The sequence below is a fragment of the Erpetoichthys calabaricus genome, chromosome 5, assembly GCF_900747795.2.
Source record: "Erpetoichthys calabaricus chromosome 5, fErpCal1.3, whole genome shotgun sequence".
NCBI lineage: Eukaryota > Metazoa > Chordata > Cladistia > Polypteriformes > Polypteridae > Erpetoichthys > Erpetoichthys calabaricus.
The window spans coordinates 137,948,847-137,961,146 of record NC_041398.2 but is presented as its reverse complement, the minus strand read 5'-3'; positions in this window follow the sequence as shown (position 1 = coordinate 137,961,146).

Below are 12,300 nucleotides of genomic sequence, written 5' to 3'. Positions count from 1 at the left end.
AGGGATTTGCTGATCCCAGAATGCAATGACTTACAGTAATTTAGCCGAAAAAAGATGAAAGCACGAGTAACTTTCTCAATCCCCTAAGAGATACAAAAAAAGGTTTGACCTTAACTAAAAGATGAAGCTGGAAAAAACAACTCTTTACTACAGAGTTAAACTGTTTCTCAAAAGAGAGGTTACTGTCAAAAATGAAACTAAGATTATGGACTTGAGGTTTGCAAAAGTCAGTGAAAGAACCGAGAAGTTTGAAATCGATTTGAGCTTTTGGCAGGGGCGCCAGTTGTCAGCACTTCTGTTTTATTTTGATTGATCAAGAAAATTGTCAGCCATCCAGGATCTTAGTTCAAAAACAAAATTGTGCAGCTATTTATTTGTAAAGTTACAAACAAGAATATAAACCTGTGTATTATCAGCATAACAGTGAAAAAAAAATTAATTTAAACATACACTAGGAAGCTTAATAATTCATCCTTCTCACTAAAGAGCTCTTTTTAATTTTTTCCTTTATTCAGCTGTTTATTTATTCACTGATCTTTACAGTTTTAACCTCATTAGAAATGGAATACAGAGATGTAGTGTTTCTTTCAGTTTTGTTCTGGTGTTCCTTGGATGTCAGTTCATTTTTCAGTTTTCCATTCACTGCTTTGATCATTTGCATTTTCTATCAATTCCTTTATGCAAGAATTACAGACCTGATAATTAGTATGATCTTTATGATCAGCCTTGGTTTTCTCTGTAATATGGTGTCTTTTATGCAACTCAGTTAACAATCGCAGACATAAAGGGATTAGCAAATTGTCCCAAGTTTAAATGAATGCCTTTATTATGGGATATTCCCACAATTGTGAATTGTCCATGCCCCCTCTCATGAAATATTTTTCTTTTTTATTTGCTCTAGCTAGATTATAGTAAATTGGTAGTAACTCTGATATATTATTTAGTACTTTCTTTATGTTTTTCCCAACTATGGCTACCACAACTTGTGTCCTTTCCTGGAGCTCGATCATGTCATGTTTAAAGAGAGTCCAGTACTTCTTCTTGGACATGCATCCAGGTAGCAGCCCTAAGGACTGTACTAATCTTGACCAATGGCTTTACCTGTCAGAGAGCTAAAGGGGAAATCTTTGCTTCATTGAGGTCTTGCTATTTCTATTCTAAAGAGATATTTATGTTTTAATTTTTCCATTTCCCATTCTACTGTATATAAGGATTCCATATGAACAACCACTTTACAGTTGTCTGCCAAATGGACAATTAAAAAGTTTTTTGTGAAAAGTGGAGTTCCTATTTTATTATAGAAGTAATATGCAGGCTCATCAGGAGAATTCTGATTACAATCTAAGATGTTGGGCCCAAAATTCAAATCAGTCTTAAAAGTTAGTCATCACATATGTTTAGAAAAGAATGAACTAGCTGTGAGTACAGTTTTCTGTATTTTTTATGAAGTGAATCCTGGAAACATTACGAAAACAAAAATTAGCAACGCTAAAGTAGAAAATACTTGAACCAGACTAAGCAAAAATAGACAGTTCCAGAGATGATGTATCTGAGATTATAACATAAAGGCAAGTGCCCATATTTGGAATACAATCTAAAGCAGTCAATTTATGGTTTGTGAAACATTCAAGTAATCAGTAACTTTTTAATCACTTAAACCATTCAGATGTCTCCAAGGTATGTTAGTTGTTCATTACCCTTTGATAAACTAAATGAAATTTACAAATATTCAATATCTGTGACCACAAGTACTAGATCTTCTTACACTGACAAGCACAACTACTGTGGGAGGAGGAGCTGCTAACTACAGAACCTCTAAACTCTGTGAATGACCTACCAGTAAATATAAAGAGTGATATAAAGAGAATCCCTGAAGCCTATGAAAAAACTTGTAATCCTGGCCTACCTTAAATTCCTTCACACTTCTCCATTAAAGTCTTTTGTTTTGTAAATGTGTCGATCAGCACAAGCAGTAAGCAGTCTGCTATCCCATCACCCCCGCCAACAGAGCTCAACTCATTCTAAAAGTTCTGCCAGCTCAAGTCTTGTTTGTCTGGGTGTGAAGTGCCTGGAGTTGTATAGAGTAAATAATATATTGTTATTTGGAACACATGCATTTCATGTGTATTCTGTGTCTACAACGATCTATGTAAATGTAGGATGACAGGAAATGCAAGAAATGTTGAATTCATACCTAATACACAAACCTTTTAAATTTTTTAGTACTAATGACAAAATTGTGACATGAAGTGTATAATGTGTGAAGACTGAAGTCCAAATATCAAACACTTTCACAAAAAGTACGCATATAACAAAACAAGTGCTCTTTTATTCAAGAATATAACCGAAGAAAAATAAATCAGATTAGGGTACAACACTGACATGAGTGCTGGGGTGGTACAGTGGTAAGAACTTTTGACTCATAATCAAGAAGTCAGGGGTTCAATCCTGGCTGTCTTCCCAGAATTACCGTTTTGAGTAGTGCTAGCTGCTCTTATTGTTACTGTGACGATGCCGGTCCCCTACAGACTCCCTCTTCCCACATGGGAGACTGCTGAACCAACACTGCCAATAGTTATGACCAAGATGAGCTGACAAATGAGGACAATTCTCAGATGATGCCAGAGGAAGGTGGAAAAAGTTCAAAATTGCTTTTATTAAAAAACAGTCAAAAACAAAAGTAAAACCAAAAAAGTGTCCATTGTGCAGTGTTCTAAAAATAATACATAAACAAACCCAGTGAAAAGTGGGGATCAAAATCAATAAATAAATCCGTTAAAAATCAGAGGTTAAAATGCAGACTAACTTCTCCCGATCTCTGCCCACCTCCTTCACTTTCTCCCCGGCTCACCCATTGCTTGCGCAGCTGGTGGAGACTCAGCAGCCACAAGCTTCTTTCTGCCGCCCCCCCATCTTGGCTGCCTAAAGACATCGCAGACAGACTGTTCGAGGTCGGCTCTCCTCCCTTCTTCCTTCACGCTCACTTGGTCGCACTTCGTAAGGCTAGTGAGGGCACCTGCCTTGCTCACCACACTCCACCTGAATATCCAGTGGAGCGAACTAGCCCAAAGAACGCCACAGCCACCGCTCCTTCGCAGGGCCCATGCTTGTACTGTCTCCTCCTTCCAGGTGGCCAGAACGTCCTTCCCAAGCCTGCCTTTCATGTCCTTTGACCTCCTTTGCTTTCGATCTTTTTTCCTTTTCTTTGATCCTTCTCCCTTCCCCTTGAGCCAGCCCATATATATATATATATATATATATATACACACACACACACTAATGTCTCCGTGGGCACAGTGCCTTAATCACATGGCACAGGAAGCCAATGAAGCAATTGAGAACAATCACACCCACACATGCAGGTGCGACTCGCCCCAACTACCTCATTAACACCCCGCGGTCATGCAATCGCACCCATGGAGACTGTCACGGCTTTATGGATTTAAAACTTGGCCTTATTTGTTTTGTTTTTTTTGAAGTCGCGGACCCACTATACCACAGTTACTATTATACAATAAAAACATACATTTGATTTGAGTCTGTAACAGCTGGTATACATTTATTTTACTTGTAAAGGTTAGCATTTTTTTTTTTTTAGTTTTATTCTCTGTCACGTTCACGCTTCCCCTGATCTGACACTGCTAGTTTTCAAATAAAGATGTGCTATGACACAGGTGAACTCAGATAAGGATGAGAGTTCTACATTGGAGAAAGAGAACAGAGGCCCTCCCTGCAAGAAACGTCCAGTCACAAATAAGAACAACACAGCAGCTGCACCAGGCGTAAAGTCAAAAGATGGCACCATATGGATGCAGCAACAGGTCGGGCGTCATCCACCTAGTGAATCTGACACACGCATGTCCTTCAATGAAACAGCAGGGTTTACAGAGCTCACCAAGGTATCGTGCAAAGTCCTCTTTGTGATTATGTTTTGTGATGGTCTTTATATAAAAAAAACATTTATATGTTACTTATATAAAAGCCAGATTGAATGTTGTTTATGTATTTACCTTGATTTTTTTACTTATCTTCCTACAGTATAAAGTCACAAGTAGACTGCAGAGCTTCGTGTGTTTGTTCGACATGGTTATGCTGACACATGCTACATGTGCAATGCTACTTCAGTACACGAATGACTTTAGCTGCAGGTGGAAGCTCCTGTTGCACTTTACACAACACGATTCTGCCTTTGTCCAGAAACGTCTCCATAAGCTTTTTGACCTTAGTCTTGGAAAGTCTTTCTTCCAGGACTGGGATGTTTTCCTGAATAAGGAGTGGTCAGCCAGTACTTGAATGGGAGACAATCTAGGAGACACTCAGATTGTGGTGGCCTGCAGGGGTCGCTTACTCTGTGGTCTGTGTTTGTATCCCAATGCCCCAGTGCAGTGATGGGGACACATTGCTGTAAATATGGGGCCATCCTTTGGATGAGACATAAACCATGGTCTTGACTCTCTGTCCTCATTAACATCACTGGGCATCATTTGTATAGAATAGGGTGTATCCCGATGTCCTGGTTAAACTGCCCATTATGGCCTCATCCATTCTGACCCCTAATCACCACCTAACATATGATGAGTGTACTGGAGCAGTAATGACTGCCGTCGCATCATCCAGGTAGGTGCTACATATTTATGCTGGTTGAAGTGGTTCCTCTCTATTTAAAGTGCTTTGAGAAGTGAGAAAAGCTCTGTATAAATGTAATTATTACTATTATTATTATATTTTCCTGTACATATACTATGTTTAGTTACTGCAAAAATATCCCCACCAGTTATCAACAAGACAGTACAACTAGTAATGGAGAATTACATATAAATAAAACTAAATGGAAAGTTACATTGTTAATATTTGTAGTTTTTATATTTTTTGACCTACAGTACTACACCAAATGCAACAAAATGTGGTTTACAGCTTGGCCAAACAAGTTGGACATTGCATTGTGAACAGACATACCCGGACCAAACTTCAAAAATACATTCAGATGTAAAAACCATAAATTACTGATTCAACTGCTGCTTATATTGATATAAATATCACACACTGTCCAACTGCTGCTTATTTTTAACGTATACAACACATTAGCAGTTAGTCTATTGAATCCTCATTTGAAAGAACTAGGATGTCAGTCATTACTCATTTGAAAGAATTAGGATATCACTCATTAGAATTATGAGTCATTCCTTAATTTTCAATTTTAGCAGACAATCTTTCATTATAATTATTTTACCTTTAAAGTGTACCCAAGATATTAATTGAAGCCAAAGACACAGAATAGGGCATTGGTTGCTGTTGTTTTGTCACTCACAGCCTTCTTTGTTTTCTTGTTTGTTATTTTTTGCCAAAAGAGTTACATGTGTAACACTATTTTTATAGCAGAATATAATTGTATATGCAAGCTACATTATAGTTAATAAATATACAGTGTAACAAAATCAACTCCAGACAGGTTTGGGGCAGCCACCCGTATAATATGTTCCTGGCTGCAAAAGGTTTGAAAAAGGTTTGCAATGTTTACAAAACAGAGTCCAAAACAGAACTGATCAAATCGAGGTAAGATGGCAGTTTTAAAGGTTGGGAGAGGAAATGAGGTCATCCAGGCCAGAACCGGAAGTGACATCATTGGGACCAGAAGTAACATCATCAGTGGTGCCAGAACCCGGTGTGATTTCCCGAGAATGGTCTGCAAGAGACTGAGAGAGACAGTCAGCACACTCTGCCACCCCCTGGTCTGGCATAGTATTACCGTTACTTAAACCCTTTAGCTGCTTCCTAATTGCACACAACAGTAAACTTCTTTTTTCATGAAATACATTCACTATGTTAGGTAAACTGTAAAATAATACATTTTAATTTACTGAGTGTATTAATTAATTTAATTAATTATTAATTTATTAATAATTTTAATTTATTATTAATTCATAATGAAAATTAATTTTCATTATCCATCTTCTTAGTAACTGTTGCAGTTTTAATTAGATAGCCAAAGTAAATCAGCTTCAGTTATGGTAAATTGAAAAATGCTCCTAATGATGCTTTGCTGAAGTAGATTAGAAATTAAGAACGCAGAGCACTCTTTTCAAGATCATGACTTTCATTCAGTGTCTACCATTGATATTTAGAACTGTATTGTCAGGAATCTTGTGTTTCTTGTAAGGTTATCCTTGGCACACTCATCCAAGAGGAGGGTCTAGACAAGAAAATGCCTAAATTTGACTTCCATGGTGTTTTCCAATAAAAACTAATTAGACCCATTCCTGGCCCCAGACTAAAGAATAATATTAATCAATAAGGCACCTTTCATCCAGGTGACCTATGTAGTCCCATGGGGATCAACTGAGAAAAGTGAAATGAATCTGCTATTTGGTAAGGTGAATGTTAATGTCAGGTTTGATTCTGTTTAGTAAATAGGAATGTGTGGGATAGGTATGGATACAAATTTGGGAAGAGCCAGTTCACTCATCAAAAATCTTTTTATTAAAAACTAGCCGTGCCCCGCGGCACCGCCCATGTAGTAGTGAAACAGGACAGACTTTAAAAATCAATTAAAAAACAGGCATCGCTAGTTAAGTGGAGGCAAGGTACGCTCCAAAACATGGCAACAAGTAGACTGACTCGAATGGAGAATGGCACGTGAGTAAGGAGGGCCCTCCCCGGCTCTCAACTCCTGATGTCATGCTTCCCCCTGCAATAGGCCCAGAGCCTCTATCTCAGACATACAGACATGCAGGCAGACAGATGGACATTGGATTTTTTATACTGTATATAGAGATTAGTTCACCCAGTCTAAATATCACAACGATACTTAAATATTTAATGTTATTTATTTGGGCACAAAGGCTTCCAACATTTTAAACATTATAAACATTATTTAAACATTTTTAAGGTAAACAACCCTAAATAATATGTAAGTAATAAATCCCCCAGGGTCAATATATTCAAAGTATCCAAGAACTGAATTTCAGTTAGCGAATATTCAGACAATTGTCCAGCAGGTCGACACATTTCAGGGCTCTACCCCTTCATCAGGTCCAGACAAACAAGAAACTAAAGACAAACAGATTTCACATCTTATTAACATATTACATGATACATACTCTGAAAAAGGGTTTTCACCATACAACCTTACCAAAAGGTAGAAGACCACTTCTCAGGCAATACATCTTTGATGTTAATAAGTAGACATCCTATTTATAGGGCATTAAAAAAGATTGTGTTGTAGCATAGGTATGGAGCATAAGTACCACGCACTATAGAAATGTCTTAAGATCAGTGAAATATAAACTTATCCCGGGAAGTAATTTTAGCTTGTTTGAGAGAATAGCTACATATTCAATATATTCTGACTTACTTATACACAAATTTGGTTTTGGAACTACACTTGACTATCAAGAGTATGTATTATTTACTGGAAATATCTTTCCTAGGTGTAAGGAAACTTGTAAGTCCCAACTTTGGTGTCATGCAATCACAGGTCTTACTGAAGAATTAGAGTATCACTTCTGTGCACCCTTGAGTTGCTAAAAGGAAGGCCGGTTTGTTCTTATGCACAAAGCACATTTTTTATTAAATTTAGCTTTTTAGGGACAGTGGAGGCTGTGCTTAAAAGTATGTGAGCATCAAACTCTGTAGTCCTGCTGGGAGACTTCAGTGGTCATATAAGGAATGATAGAGGTACAGTATCTATAGGGATGTGATATGGAGGCTTTGTCTGTTTGATTTGAACCTAAACATCTCTGTGTCATTTATGAATTATACTTAATGAACACTATGTTTGAACAAAGGATTCCTAACAATTGTGCCAGGCATTGGGATACTTTAGATCAATATAGTTTAGTAAATATTTTTGTGGCTGTAACTTTCAATTTGAGGCCTATGCTCTTGAAAACTACATAAAAGGCAGAAACAGGTAGTGTTAAAACATTTTGTTAAAAGTTCCCAAGAGCTTCTATCACATCCTTGGGTTAATATGGACAATGTGAATCCTGCCAAAATCATTAGCAGTTTAACCAGCTCTTGAGAATTATGGCCAAAAGGGTGTCTGTTCCTTATCGTGTAGTAAAAAAGAGCACAATGGATTTTTAAAGCTACTAGGAAACAAGACATACTCAATGACAGAAACAAGCTAAAAAAATGAAAGAAAAATTGTTAGAAAAAAGGTTTAGCAAAGGTTTGGATTTGAATCCATGAACCTGAATGAGGAAATTATCTTAATTGTGAACTTCTACTTCAGTGCAACAGGATGACAGTACATAACCTCAGAGGACATGTCTTCAACAACCACAGGTGCTGCACTGACAAAGGCAGCTCAAAATGATAGCGCCAGTAAATGATCAATATGGTAATTAAAATGGACAAAAACATTTTTATAAAATAAAATATAAAAACAAAATCAAACCACAAGGTGAGAAACTAATGTCACCACCAGAGGTGGAAAACCACTAGTTTAAAAGCTAACTCACATAAAATCTGGAGAAAAATTGTAATTGAACTAAACTCCCAACATTCTTATTATCGTGGCAAGTTTTGGATATGCCAGTGGAAACAACAGTGTGGGACACATTCCAGAAAAGAGGATTTCTGTGCAGATTAAGCAGGTGAAGAAGGGGTAGCTGTAACAGTGGTTGAAGTGAATGTCTGTGCATTATAGGAATTTGCTGACCCCATACTGAATGACATTTGGATTGCATTAAATGAGGCTGTGGTAATCTATTTCGAGTAAATAAGTAAAAGCAATATGGTATCCAAGATGATCCTAGGCTGAAAAACAATTTGTCATTCTTGAAAGAAGTACTGCTAGAAGATTAATTTGGTCTTTTTCTGTGGCTAAGGTCACAGTAATGGCTGCACCAGAACATATCCCCTTGGATAAGTAGAAAACAAAGGATATCATAAGAGTACCTTTAATACTGTGCCTTTATAATATCACATGGAAGGTACAAACAGAACTTTAAAACTAGCAGATTGGGGTGGTGCACAATTTGTTTTTAAAAAGTGGGCAAAAATTGTTATCAAACCTCAGTTAAATAACAAATACCAGCTTCCCAAATAAAGAATAAACTTCATCTACCTGAGAAGCTTTGTGTTTATAATGTTGTAGCCATGTTTTGGCTTTACACAAGTATCTAAGAGTCATAGGAGTTGCTAACACAGTCTATGCATGTTTCATTGACACAGAGCATGGTCTGGACCACATATAACATGGTATCTTGTCAAAAGTGCCAAAAGAGTAGATGTATGCCATACAATATTTTGTTTCTGCAGAGCCTGAGCAGTTTTTAAATATCTGCAATCAAGTTAAATCCAATGGGCAAATGACTTTTCCAGGTGCACCCTGTCTCATTTCCTATGTATGATTTCAATGGAATTGGACATCAAAAGACAACTGATGCTTAAAAATTATTACAAGCTACATCTAAATTATTTGTAGTGTAATGATATGGTGTACATTATAATATAATATGATGAAGCTCTCAATTTACCTGTGAGTGCACATTCCATTCCTCAATCAAAACATGTTGTGAGCTTTGGATAATGAAGAATAATATCACAGGTATGAGCTGAAAGAAGGTGTCTTCAAAAAATTGGTGGATTTGTTCTCCTTGATACAATGAAGAAATCAAAACTCTAGAAATCCCTTGGCATTGCTGTTTGGATTGTCCAGATCAAGTGATTCTAATCAGGGTGATATGGACATCAAGTTCTGATGCACTTGAGCACCTCCTGGTGTATACAGTATTTTTGTGGTGTGCATAATATTATTGTGGTGAATACAATATTATTTATCTTGACTTTCAGAAAGCATTTGATAAGGTACCAAATGAGAGGTTGGACATCAAAGTAAAAGAAGTAGGAATTCAGGATATAGTGTGTAGATGGGTATAAAATAGACAAACACAGAAAGCAGAGGGTTATGGTGCAAAGGACCTTATCAGAAATTGGTTGAGGTTGAGAGTTGTGTCCCTCAGGGGTCAGTACTAGGGACACTGTTATTTTTGATATATACAGGGTTGGGCAAAAAGTAGGTATACGGTTTTAAGTATGGAAGACATAAAGTTAATGCTTGTGTTATTATTTATTTATTAATTATCCATCCATCTTCCAACCCACTGAATCCGAACACAGGGGTCTGCTGGAGCCAATCCCAGCCAACACAGGGTGCAAGGCAGGGAACCAATCCCGAGCAGGACGCCAACCCACCACAGGACACACACACGCCAATTTAGAATTGCCAATTGACCTAACCTGCATGTCTTTGGGAGGAAACCGGAGCACCCAGAGGAAACCCACGCAGACATGGGGAGAACATGCAAGCTCCACGCAGGGAGGACCCGGGAAGTGAACCCGGGTCTCCTTACTGCGAGGCAGCAGCGCTACCATTACGCCACTCCTTTATTTGTATTATTTGTCTTATTATTATTAAAGTGTTCTTGACTGTAGCAATCATTAATTGCATGTTTTTTTCCATACTAACACCTATAAACCTTGCTTTTGCCCACCCTGTATAAATTATTTAGATATGAATATAAATAACAAGCTGGTTAAATTTGTCGATGATACCAAGCTAGGTGGATTGGCAGATAATCTAGAATCCCTTGAATCATTACAGAGGGACTTAGACAGCATACAGCTTTGTGGCAGATGAAAATTAATGTAAATAGATGAAAAGTACTACATGTAGGAGGAAAAGATGTTAGGGTTGAATACACAATGGGAGGTCTGAAAATTCATAGTACACCTTATGGGAAGGATTTAGGAGTCACAGTGGACTCAAACCTATCAACTTCCAGATAGTGTTTAGAAGCCATTAAGGAATCTAACAGAATGTTAGGTTATATAGCTACCAGGAAAGATGAAAAGAGATGAACCTATTCGTTTTATGTAAAAGAAGATTAAGAGAACACATGATTGAAGTGTTTAAAATTAAGAAGAGAATTAGTGCAATGGATTGAGACTTTACTTTGAGTTTATGAGGAACATGGGGACACAGTTGAAAACATTTTAAGGGTAAATTTCGCACAAACATTAGAAAGATTTTCTTCACACAGAGAACCATAGACACATGGAATAAGTTATCAAGTAGTGTGGTAGAAAGTAGGACTTGATGATATTTTGGAAGAATCAAGTGGATAGGACTGGCAAGCTTTGTTTGACTGAATTGCCTGCTCTTGTTTATATTATTCTAATGTTTTAATGATCACCCTTCATAGATGTTCCAAAGATGGCCAACTGGGAGGACACAGGAATTCATCAATTCATCATTTACTGTTAAATTCTGCTCTGTACTTGTAATAGTTTTATTTTACTATTATATTGTATTTAGGATTACTTGTGTTCTGTTCTGTGTATTGTATTGCATTTGCCCCCTTCCTTTTGACACCCACTACACACCCAACCTACCTGGAAAGGGGTCTCTCTTTGAACTGCCTTTCCCAAGGTTTCTTCCATTTTTTCAGTATTAGGGTTTTTTTGAGTTTTTCCTTTAGGGCCCTTTGGGGGGCTGTTGAAAGATGCTACCTGTCAAAGCCCATTGTGGCACTTCTTGTGTGATTTTGGGCTATATAAAAATAAATTATATTGTATTGAATTGAATTGTATCAAGGACTTGCTGTAATTATCGTACCTATCAGTTTCTCCAAGACCAACTGAAAATTCACCAGGAGAGGAAGATAGTTATTGAAGACCGGGGCAGTCTATTCAAACACACCCATAATCCTCAGTAGAATAAGTACATTTTGACTGACTAGGTCAGTCTGTTACCACCACAACTAAGATAACCATATGAAGAGTGAGCAAGTCAAACTCAGTTCAGTACACATCAGGTATTTCATAAATACAGCACAATTATACCTCTTGTTCTTTACAATTAAATATGAAATGCTATGTTGTTTATCTTTAGTTTTAACAAAGGTATTTACTTCCAACTGAATTAGACTGAATATTCATCTATAGAGCACTGAAAATTTTAAGTAGCTAGAAACATTAGAATATACTAGAAAGAATTCCATTACCTTTTCTCAGTATGTTGTTCTGCATGCAGTGGCAAAGAAATAAAAGTATTTCTCTTGGGGGTAAGGCCCTCATCTTCTGTTCTTTAGTAGGGATTAATTTAAAAAAATCTTATTGTGTAGTAAATGTTCTCTCCATGACTGCATGTTAAGTACAAATCCATTTCCTTCCTCATACAAGGGAAACTCATTATCTTAACTGTCCACTTACATTCTGAACGCAAGTATGCAATTTTAAAGCATGTACTATGTAACAAACTAAGCTCTTTTCACTGTATTTTCACTTTTTACC